The 12,054-nt window shown below is 43.6% G+C and overlaps 3 non-coding genes across 3 annotated transcripts; all 3 read left to right on the top strand.

Moving 5' to 3' along the window:
- The first annotated feature begins 4,753 nt into the window (after positions 1-4,753).
- Positions 4,754-4,825, top strand: trnap-cgg (transfer RNA proline (anticodon CGG)). The gene has a single exon. It is a non-coding gene; the product is annotated as a tRNA-Pro (tRNA).
- A 1,489-nt stretch (positions 4,826-6,314) lies between these two features.
- Positions 6,315-6,385, top strand: trnag-gcc (transfer RNA glycine (anticodon GCC)). The gene has a single exon. It is a non-coding gene; the product is annotated as a tRNA-Gly (tRNA).
- A 3,165-nt stretch (positions 6,386-9,550) lies between these two features.
- Positions 9,551-9,622, top strand: trnap-ugg (transfer RNA proline (anticodon UGG)). Its single transcript has one exon. It is a non-coding gene; the product is annotated as a tRNA-Pro (tRNA).
- The last annotated feature ends 2,432 nt before the right edge of the window (positions 9,623-12,054 follow it).

Raw genomic sequence — 12,054 nt, 5'->3', positions numbered from 1 at the left:
TATTAATATTAAAAAGAGCTTGCTTTAATTTTTAAAAAAAATAAAATTCGTTTCCCCCCTCTATTGGGGGCATAAATATTAATAAAAACATACACTGTACTGCCCAGCCTAGCTCTTACTTTTAAAATCCTCCCTTTCTCGATTTCATCCATATCTAATAAAACTGCCCCTAGGCTGGGTTTAAAAAGCACAGCTACCCCTGCACTAGTACTAGCACCGTGACTCATCACGCACAGCCCCTTCCACTCCGCTCGCCACGTCTCCTCATTCTCCTGATCCGAGTGCGTTTCCTGCAGAAACACCACCCCCGCCTGCTTCTGCTCTAAAAACTCAACTAGCTGCACCCTCTTAAAAGACTGTCTGCAGCCGTTTAGATTAAAATAAATAAAAACGCACCTTTCCATCATAGCTAAAAAAACTAACAGACTAAAACAAGTAATAAAATAAGTTTCATAAAACACAGCCATTTTTAAACAAGAGATTTTGAACCACTGTTAAGATCTTTCAATTTTTTTTAATCTATAACGTTTTGGCTGATCAAATTCTTCTATTGTTGCTTTCCTTGTAATAACGTGAACGGAGTGGAGAAATAACCTTCAATCAGGGAAAAAACTCTCTATTTCTACTCCCCTTTTCCCTTTTGTTTCTGTCATAAAATTATTTACCTGCTCAAGCGTGTATAACTTTTTCTTACTGAAGGGTTGGCTGTCAGGGATGTCTGAGATAAGCGAGGAGTCAGAGTGCTCCCCTTCCATCTCATCTGCGCTGTCCTCTCGCTCGCCCCCAAGAATCCGTTCCTCCACAGCTCCCTCTGACTCCTCGACACCGGTCTCTGCCTCACTGTTTCAGGCGGCTGAGATTCAACCAGCGGAAAATCTTGCACCGTGCCCGGCTCACCCTCCGTTGTGTTCTCTTCCTCCGCATTGGGAGGGACTGACTCCCCGTCTGGAGCCCGCAGTCTCCCTGTCTGCACGGGTTCAGAGTTCTGCACTGGCTGAGCTCTGCCATCCGGCAGCTCTGCAGCCTTCTGTTGAAATCGTTTCTTTTTAGCTACTACCTTGAATGGTTCATCACCATTCTCAATAGTAGCTGTATTATCCTCCAAACCCGTCAGTGACAGACTACAGCTGGGTCTCTTTGTGCGAGGCCGTGGTGTTGGTGGTTCTGCTCCGGTTTCCTTCTGGATCGCTGCCTCCTCGGTCAGCACGGGCTCACTCTGCGGCTGCGGTGCAGGAGCCAACTCTTCCTCCCGCTCACCCCCAACACCCCCGACTTCCTCCCCGCCAGCATCACCCTGATCCTGCCCTGTTTCTGCTCTAGCCTCCTTTCTCGGGCAGGCTTTACTCTGGTGTTCTCCACAGTAAAAACACCTCATGATTTCAGAACTGACAAACACCACACAATTCATCTCTTCCACATTAAAATTCCAGGCTACATTAATGACTTGATTAGGATCATTTAGTAAGACAAACACCTGCCTTCTAAACGACATGACGTGCCTAACACTGTTATTTTTGCACCCCAGCGGGATTCCCTTAATCGGGGACACCAGTTTACCAAAATGAGCCAAATTCTTTTCTAATGGCTCATTTTTTAAAAACAGAGGCACATTAGAAATAATAACTTTCGTTACCAGGGTTACTAGAGGGGAAACCTGAACAAATTCTCCTTTTACTGTAAAGCCTTCCTCTACCAGCTTGTTTACCAGAGACACCTCCACTAAAAAAATTACCAGCGCTTTATTCATCCTTGACGCTGACATAATATTCTCAAACCCCACCACCTCTCCTACTGCCAGCAGACACTCCTCCACCAAAACTCCGGGGTCAGGCAGGCAATGGACCCCGTGTCGGCGGGTGAGAGCCCCCAGCCCTCCTGAATGAGACCCCATTACGGGATCTCCAAACACACACCATCACCCTACAATCAAACAAACAAACACACAAACACACACCACTAACCTATGAACAAACAAACACCCAAAAAGAACAACTAAGTAACTATCAAAACAAAATAAATAAATAAATAAATAAATAAATAAAGTTTTAAATTTCCCGGTCCTACCGCACCGGCGTTCCACCTCTCTGCAAGCTCTTCCCACAATCCTCCACAAGAGAGAGAGAAAGAGAGAGAGAATTTGTGTTTTGTTTAAACTTTTATTCGCTCAGTGTGTTTTTGTTAAAATATTTTCTTTTCTTTTTGTTTAAATAAACAGAGCCCCAGTACTTGCTTCTTTGTTTTTGTTCCTGCTGCTGGCCTGACATCACCACTCGGTATCCTGTCACACGTGGAAATGGGTAGTGAGCTCCTCAGTCGTCGGCAGCGGGTATTTGTCTGGCACCATGGCCTTGTTAACAGCACACAGGTCCACACACAAGCGCAGCTCCCCATTCTTGCATGCAATCACTAAATTGGAAACCCTGGGGGATGCATTAAAATCCAGAGCCTGAAGCAAGTCTAGTCCTGTCAGGTTGGCAGCAGCAGCTGAGACATAGAAGAGGGCAGAGGGTGCAGCATGCATCCTGTAACACACTGGCAGACAGACAGTCCCTATAACAGCGATGGGAGTGTGGCCATACCTAGAGATGAGACGGGAGGTTTCTGCAGAGGCACGTGAGAAATAAATCTCTCATAAGTGGACTTGTTCAGCAGCGACACTACAGCGCCGTGTCAACCAGCAGTGGAAGCAGGAAATCACCACATAGCACTATATTGTTTGAACACTGTTGATTTCTGCAGAACAGAATTAGATGAAACGGGTGCAGGACATTCTGTGCCAGGTGGTGGAGAAGGCGATGGAGCCTGCCCTGAGGGCAAAATGGTTGGGTTTGTTTCATTTCCTACAGTGCTGACCCTGTGCTGGGCAAGAGGCAACACGTGTTTCAACACGTGTTTCAATCCTGGTATACTGTAATATACAAGATTGAGTAATTCAAGACTGAATTTTTATTGTGTTTAACACTCAGACCAACATGTCTGTTCAATCATTTACGACTGCCATAAATCCGTTGCTGTCTGTTTACGATTACCATGGCGACGGTTCTCAAAGTAATATCAGTTCGGAACCACTGCTGTAATGCGACACTAAACATAACACAGGCACTCTTGTACCTGACCACCCCTGCTGGTTTGTGGTGCTTGGGGTGGCATTTGTGTCCCATGTTACCTGACCCAGACTGCCTGCTTCCTACTGGAATCCCTGAGTGGATAAGCATCCCCTCTTCCAAAACAGTCAATAGATTTTAATAAGGAAGCCGCCCCACAAGTGCAATGGCACTGCAGTCCTTATCCATGTATAATGCACAGTGACTGGGTGGGATATCTGCTCTTCATGGCACCTCTTCAGTGGGTTTCTCAATGGTGACTGTCCATACAGGGATCACACTGAATGCTGTACCAGTCTTGGCACTCCTGATGATCTAATCAGGTTAAGAACATGGTTTAAAATCCCCCTGCCCCCAGTGTAGAGTCAGTGAAGTTCGATGCTATCCTATTGTGACCTGTATCAGTATTGCTAATTCTGTAAATACAAACTTGCTCAACACATGACCTGTACTGGAAACCTGTTGCCATGGAGACATTCAAATCTATCTGCTTTGTATCTGCAGTAACAGGGGTGTGGTAAATAAATCAGATGTTTTAACTACTGCAATGTGAGCAGCTCAGTTAAAGAAATGAAAAAACAAAACCAGAGCAAAGTATATTTGTGGCTTGGTTATACAAACACAGCATGATCGCTGCACTGCATATATTTTCTTTACTTTGAAACTTTGCAACTCCATCCAGCACCCCACTCCCCCATGCTGGTCTGCAGGTGTGAGAGTCACTCGGGGCTCTGGGCTCTCTGTGCTGGACACAGTGTTCTTTCAGGTGTGGGAGTCACTCTTGGCTCTCTGTGCTGGACCCAGTATTCTTTCAGGTGTGGGAGTCACTCAGGGCTCTCTGTGCTGGACACAAAGTTCTTTCAGGTGTGAGAGTCACTCGGGGCTCTCTGTGCTGGACACAGTGTTCTTTCAGGAGTGGGAATCACTCGGGGCTCTCTGTGCTGGACACAGTGTTCTTTCAGGAGTGGGAATCACTCGGGGCTCTCTGTGCTGGACACAGTGTTCTTTCAGGTGTGAGAGTCACTTCTAGCCGCTGTCGCTCACGCCGGGCGCCGTGGCGTGTGTCTGTAATCCCAGCTACAAGGCGAGGTTGAGGCTGGCGAATCACTTACGCACGGGAGCTCTGTGCCGCAACTGGCTGTGTCAATGGGGAGTCCGCCCTAAGCACGGCATCGACATGGCATTTCTGGGGGAGCTCGTGAATGCCAGGTCGTCTAAGGAGGGGTGAACCGGCCCAGGTCGGGAACGGAGCAGGTCAAAACCCCCGTGTCGCACAATAGTGGGACTGCTCCTGTGAGCGGACGTTGCAGTGCATCCTTTGCGAAACAACGAAACCCAATCTCCTCTTTTTCTATTTATTTTTTGAAGTACATGATGACTAACTGATCCATTCCAAACATATCAAAACGAAATCCCACCTAAACTACTTTCCTCATTTATAGCGACCGCTTCTCGATGCCCATAGAAATGTTAGGCGCCAGTTAATGCAGCCAGACGGCCCAAACAGGCAATAGCACACAGCTCGGAGACACGGCAAAATTACAGTGCTCTCGACAGGTACACCCAATATGAAAACGTCTCCCAGATAACAGAACAGCTAGGTCTGCACTTCTTTGGAAACTGGGGGGACCAAAACAGCGGCAGACGCTGGCTCGTTGGTCTAGGGGTATGATTCTCGCTTCGGGTGCGAGAGGTCCCGGGTTCAAATCCCGGATGAGCCCGTTTTGAATTCTTTTGTATTACACTTTTCCAATTACTATGCATTGCCGGTACGCACGCTCAAATTCCGTGAACAACAATATCACAGCGACCAAGGGCTGATTGCACAATGGTTAAACGAGGACTGTAGTCTTTGTTGAGTCTGCAAAGCAACTGCTTATGCATTAAACAGAATTCTGACGTAACAGACTATAACCATTCAGCTTCGAGTTTCTGTAGTTTATACAGCACTGTTTATTTTGGTAACGCATGTGCTTGTTTTTTTTTTGGTGTGTAGTCAAAAACAAATACAAAACTAGTGTAACAGATGGGCATTTTGTAGGTACAATTTTTTGTGTACATGTATAAACTACCACTAGAACGGGTTCATCCATCTTTTCACACTGCACTAGATGCTGCTAATACATTACCTCCCTGTGAATTGGAGCGTTTCTTTCATGTTATCTAATTGACTCAACAAGCGTTTTTTTATGTTATTCTTTTAATTCTTGACTTTTTATTTCTGATTTTAACGTGTATAATAAAGCTAGTACATTGTTTGTTTTTTTGGTCAACTTTGTTTTAGAACTGCAGCTAACAGCATACCTTTTTATCTCTATAATTACTGTATTGCCAGTTCTGGAAGATCGCTCCCTGGTGGGTTGGGGTGGTGTTGCACTCCTGCTAGCTCTACGGTATTTTGAAATGGAATTGAAGTAATTGTGTGATTAAGTGTGTAGTCTAGTGGGTTTTCTTTCTTTGATTATTTATTCATTTGCCTTTGTAGAAGTAGTTATTCTTTAATTACTCCTTATTGGCTAGGTGTTACACAAGCATACAATTCGGTTTCAATATATTCCATATTACAAGGCGTGTCACAGCAACACGTTTTATTTGTTTATTTGTTTATTTTTATTTATTTATTTATTTATTTATTTATTTACTTATTTATTTTTATGTGGCAGGGCTAACAATAGAAAGACCTCAATCCTTACAAGATGAATCTTTCAGCCCAAACGTAATATCGATATTTGCAGTTTTCCCCACAGCTCATTATCAATGTATGATCCCAAATGACACCTTCTATTTTGATGGGGCTTAATGCATTAGTGCATATCACAGAGTAGCACATCATAGTGATACCAGCTGCTATCACGACTATTGCAGTTTGAACAACAAACAAATTGCGCGTGTAAATCAAAGTAGTGGGCAAATGCATTAAGCTTCATTCTAATCTTTAAAGAAAAAAAGAGGCGGACATTGCAAAACATTTGCGGTGGCAAAGAATCGAACCCAGCTAAACTGCTCGGGAGGCAGCGATGCTCACCACGACACAACCAACGCTTCTATACCCCCTGTCTATCATAAATGCTTGAATTAAGCCACGGAAATATAGGCTGCTTCGGCAGGATGGCGTTTTCCTTCAACCACCACCGACCCGCTTTAAAAGCTCTCTGTACAGCTACTGGTGTGCATGGGAGTGACAGTAAGCATCAAGCAAAAGCCAAGTAAGCATTGGTGGTTCAGTGGTAGAATTCTCGCCTGCCACGCGGGAGGCCCGGGTTCGATTCCCGGCTGATACAACCTTCATTATTTTATGGCATTCTTATATTGCTTTTTTTTAACATTCGCAGCACTAAAACTAGGATGCACATGTGTTTCACTTAACACTTTTTCAATTCATTCATCTGATCACAGTGTTTTACCACTACAGCAGGACCCGGCAATGCTTTTAATGCAATCGGCATTAAAAGCTGCCACGTCAGTGGAGAACTGCACGAGTACTCTCGCTCTCATTTCAGACAAGGGGATTTGAATTGCCTTCTAGCCGCTCTCGCTCACGCCGGGCGCCGTGGCGTGTGTCTGTAATCCCAGCTACAGGGCGAGGTTGAGGCTGGCAAATCGCTTCCGCACGGGAGCTCTGTGCCGCAACTGGCTGTGTCAATCGGGAGTCTGCACTAAGCACGGCATCGACATGGCATTTCTGGGGGAGCTCATGAATGCCAGGTCGTCTAAGGAGGGGTGAACCGGCCCAGGTCGGGAACGGAGCAGGTCAAAACCCCCCAGTCGCACAGTAGTGGGACTGCTCCTGTGAGCGGACGTTGCAGTGCATCCTTTGCAAAACAACGAAACCCAGTCTCCTTTTTTTCTATTTATTTTTTGAAGTACATGCTGACTAACTGATCCATTCCAAACATATCAAAACGAAATCCCACCTAAACTACTTTCCTCATTTATAGCGACCGCTTCTCGATGCCCATAGAAATGCTAGGCGCCAGTTAATGCAGTCAGACGGCCCAAACAGGCAATAGCACACAGCTCGGAGCCACGGCAAAATTACAGTGCTCTCGACAGGTTCACCCAATATAAAAACGTCTCCCATATAACAGAACAGCTAGGTCTGCACTTCTTTGGAAACTGGGGGGACCAAAACAGCGGCGGACGCTGGCTCATTGGTCTAGGGGTATGATTCTCGCTTCGGGTGCGAGAGGTCCCGGGTTCAATCCCGGACGAGCCTGTTTTGAATTCTTTTGTATTACACTTTTCCAATTACTATGCATTGCCGGTACGCACGCTCAAATTCCATGAACAACAATATCACAGCGACCAAGGGCTGATTGCACAATGGTTAAACGAGGACTGCAGTCTTTGTTGAGTTTGCAAAGCAACTGCTTATGCATTAAACAGAATTCTGACGTAACAGACTATAAAACCATTCAACTTCGAGTTTCTGTAGTTTATCAGCACTGTTTATTTTGGTAACGCATGTGCTTGTTTTTTTTTTTTGGTGTGTAGTCAAAAACAAATACAAAACTAGCGTAACAGATGGGCATTTTGTAGGTACAATTGTTTGTGTACATGTATAAACTAGCGCTAGAACGGATTCATTCATCTTTTCACACTGCACTAGATGCTGCTAATACATTACCTCCCTGTGAATTGAAGAGGTTCTTTCATGTTTTCTAATTGACGCACCAAGCGTTTTTTATCTTATTCTTTTAATTCTTGACTTTTTATTTCTGATTTTAACATGTATAATAAAGCTAGTACATTGTTTGTTTTTTTGGTCAACTTTGTTTTAGAACTGCAGCTAACAGCATACCTTTTTATCTCTATATTTACTGTATTGCAGGTTCTGGAAGATCGCTCCCTGGTGGGTTGGGCTGGTGTTGCACTACTGCTAGCTCTACGGTATTTTGAAATGGAATTGAGTTAATTGTGTGTGATTAAGTGTGTAGTCTAGTGGGTTTTCTTTCTTTGATTATTTATTCATTCACCTTTGTAGAAGTAGTTATTCTTTAATTACTCATTATTGGCTAGGTGTTACACAAGCATACAATTCGGTTTCAATATGTTCCATATTACAAGGCGTGTCACAGCAACACGTTTTATTTGTTTATTTGTTTATTTTTATTTATTTATTTATTTATTTATTTACTTATTTATTTTTATGTGGCAGGGCTAACAATAGAAAGACCTCAATCCTTACAAGATGAATCTTTCACCCCAAACGTAATATTGATATTTGCAGTTTTCCCCACAGCTCATTATCAATGTATGATCCCAAATGACACCATCTATTTTGATGGGGCTTAATGCATTAGTGCACATCACAGAGTAGCACATCATAGTGATACCAGCTGCTATCACGACTATTGCAGTTTGAACAACAAACAAATTGCGCGTGTAAATCAAAGTAGTGGGCAAATGCATTAAGCTTCTTTCTAATCTTTAAAGAAAAAAAGAGGCGGACATTGCAAAACATTTGCGGTGGCAAAGAATCGAACCCAGCTAAACTGCTCGGCAGGCATAAATGCTCACCACGACACAACCAACGCTTCTATACCCCCTGTCTATCATAAATGCTTGAATTAAGCCACGGAAATATAGGCTGCTTCGGCAGGATGGCGTTTTCCTTCAACCACCACCGACCCGCTTTAAAAGCTCTCTATACAGCTACTGGTGTGCATGGGAGTGACAGTAAGCATCAAGCAAAAGTCAAGTAAGCATTGGTGGTTCAGTGGTAGAATTCTCGCCTGCCACGCGGGAGGCCCGGGTTCGATTCCCGGCTGACACAACCTTCGTTATTTTATGGCATTCTTATATTGCTTTTTTTAACATTCGCAGCACGAAAACTAGGATGCACATGTGTTTCACTTAACACTTTTTCAATTCATTCATCTGATCACAGTGTTTTACCACTACAGCAGGACCCGGCAATGCTTTTAATGCAATCGGCATTAAAAGCTGCCACGTCAGTGGAGAACTGCACGACTACTCTCGCTCTGATTTCAGACAAGGGGATTTCAATTGCCTTCTAGCCACTCTCGCTCACGCCGGGCGCCGTGGCGTGTGTCTGTAATCCCAGCTACAGGGAGAGGTTGAGGCTGGCAAATCGCTTCTGCACGGGAGCTCTGTGCCGCAACTGGCTGTGTCAATCGGGAGTCCGCACTAAGCATGGCATCGACATGGCATTTCTGGGGGAGCTCGTGAATGCCAGGTCGTCTAAGGAGTGGTGAACCGACCCAGGTCATTTATAGCGACCGCTTCTCGATGCCCATAGAAATGCTAGGCACCAGTTAATGCAGTCAGACGGCCCAAACAGGCAATAGCACACATCTCGGAGCCACGGCAAAATTACAGTGCTCTCGACAGGTACACCCAATATAAAAACGTCTCCCATATAACAGAACAGCTAGGTCTGCACTTCTTTGGAAACTGGGGGGACCAATACAGCGGCGGACGCTGGCTCGTTGGTCTAGGGGCATGATTCTCGCTTTGGGTGCGAGAGGTCCCGGGTTCAAATCCCGGACGAGCCCGTTTTGAATTCTTTTGTATTACACTTTTCCAATTACTATGCATTGCCGGTACACACGCTCAAATTCCATGAACAACAATATCACAGCGACCAAGGGCTGATTGCACAATGGTTAAACGAGGACTGCAGTCTTTCTTGAGTCTGCAAAGCAACTGCTTATGCATTAAACAGAATTCTGACGTAACAGACTATAAAACCATTCAACTTCGAGTTTCTGTAGTTTATACAGCACTGTTTATTTTGGTAACGCATGTGCTTGTTTTTTTTTGGTGTGTAGTCAAAAACAAATACAAAACTAGTGTAAGATGGGCATTTTGTAGGTACAATTGTTTTTGTACATGTATAAACTAGCACTAGAACGGGTTCATTCATCTTTTCACACTGCACTAGATGCTGCTAATACATTACCTCCCTGTGAATTGAAGCGGTTCTTTCATGTTTTCTAATTGACGCACCAAGCGTTTTTTTTATGTTATTCTTTTAATTCTTGACTTTTTATTTCTGATTTTAACGTGTATAATAAAGCTAGTACATTGTTTGTTTTTTGGTCAACTTTGTTTTAGAACTGCAGCTAACAGCATACCTTTTTATCTCTATAATTACTGTATTGCCAGTTCTGGAAGATCGCTCCCTGGTGGGTTGAGCTGGTGTTGCACTCCTGCTAGCTCTACGGTATTTTGAAATGGAATTGAAGTAATTGTGTGTGATTAAGTGTGTAGTCTAGTGGGTTTTCTTTCTTTGATTATTTATTCATTCGCCTTTGTAGAAGTAGTTATTCTTTATTATTATTATTATTATTATTATTATTATTATTATTATTATTATTATTATTATTATTATTATTATTATTTATTTCTTAGCAGACACCCTTATCCAGGGCGACTTACAATCATAAGCAAATACATTTCAAGTGTTACAATACAAGTAATACAATAAGAGCAAGAAATACAATAACTTTTGTTCAAGCAAAGTACAAATGTGACAAACCACAATATTTAATTAATCCTTATTGGCTAGATGTTACATAAGCATACAATTCGGTTTCAATATAATCCATATTACAAGGCGTGTCACAGCAACACGTTTTATTTGTTTATTTGTTTATTTTTATTTATTTATTTATTTATTTATTTATTTATTTATTTATTTATTTATTTATTTATATGTGGCAGAGCTAACAATAGAAAGACCTCAATCCTTACAAAATGAAGACATCAATCCTTACAAGATGAATCTTTCAGCCCAAACGTAATATTGATATTTGCAGTTTTCCCCACAGCTCATTATCAATGTATGATCCCAAATGACACCTTCTATTTTGATGGGGCTTAATGCATTAGTGCACATCACAGAGTAGCACATCATAGTGATACCAGCTGTTATCACGACTATTGCAGTTTGAACAACAAACAAATTGCACGTGTAAATCAAAGTAGTGGGCAAATGCATTAAGTTTCATTCTAATCTTTAAAGAAAAAAAGAGGCGGACATTGCAAAACATTTGCGGTGGCAAAGAATCGAACCCAGCTGAACTGCTCTGCAGGCAGCGATGCTCACCACTACACAACCAACTCTTCTATACCCCCTGTCTATCATAAATGCTCGAATTAAGCCACGGAAATATAGGCTGCTTCGGCAGGATGGCGTTTTCCTTCAACCACCACCGACCCGCTTTAAAAGCTCTCTATACAGCTACTGGTGTGCATGGGAGTGACAGTAAGCCTCAAACAAACGTCAAGTAAGCATTGGTGGTTCAGTGGTAGAATTCTCGCCTGTCTCCCGGGAGGCCCAGGTTCGATTCCCGGCCAATGCGACCTTTTAATTTTATGGCATTCTTATATTGCTTTTTGTTAACATTCGCAGCACGAAAACTAGGATTCACATGTGTTTCACTTAACACTTTTTCAATTCATTCATCTGGTCACAGTGTTTTACCACTACAGCAGGACCCGGCAATGCTTTTAATGCAATCGGCATTAAAAGCTGCCACGTCAGTGGAGAACTGCACGAGTACTCTCGCTCTCATTTCAGACAAGGGGATTTGAATTGCCTTCTAGCCGCTCTCGCTCACGCCGGGCGCCGTGGCGTGTGTCTATAATCCCAGCTACAGGGCAAGGTTGAGGCTGGCGAATCGCTTCCGCACGGGAGCTCTGTGCCGCAACTGGCTGTGTCGATCGGGAGTCCGCACTAAGCATGGCATCGACATGGCATTTCTGGGGGAGCTCGTGAATGCCAGGTCGTCTAAGGAGGGGTGAACCGGCCCAGGTCAGGAACGGAGCAGGTCAAAAACCCCTGTCACACAGTAGTGGGACTGCTCCTGTGAGCGAACGTTGTCTAAATTTGGGCAGTTTTGAAGATAAAAAAATTGTGTTTTCTTGACATGTCTGAACCTGCAAGCTTTTACAAATCTTGGGCATCGAAATTATGAAAAAA

The sequence above is a fragment of the Acipenser ruthenus genome, chromosome 56 (genome assembly GCF_902713425.1).
Source record: "Acipenser ruthenus chromosome 56, fAciRut3.2 maternal haplotype, whole genome shotgun sequence".
NCBI lineage: Eukaryota > Metazoa > Chordata > Actinopteri > Acipenseriformes > Acipenseridae > Acipenser > Acipenser ruthenus.
Note: the sequence above shows the minus strand (reverse complement) of the source record. Positions and strands in the feature narration are given on the sequence as shown.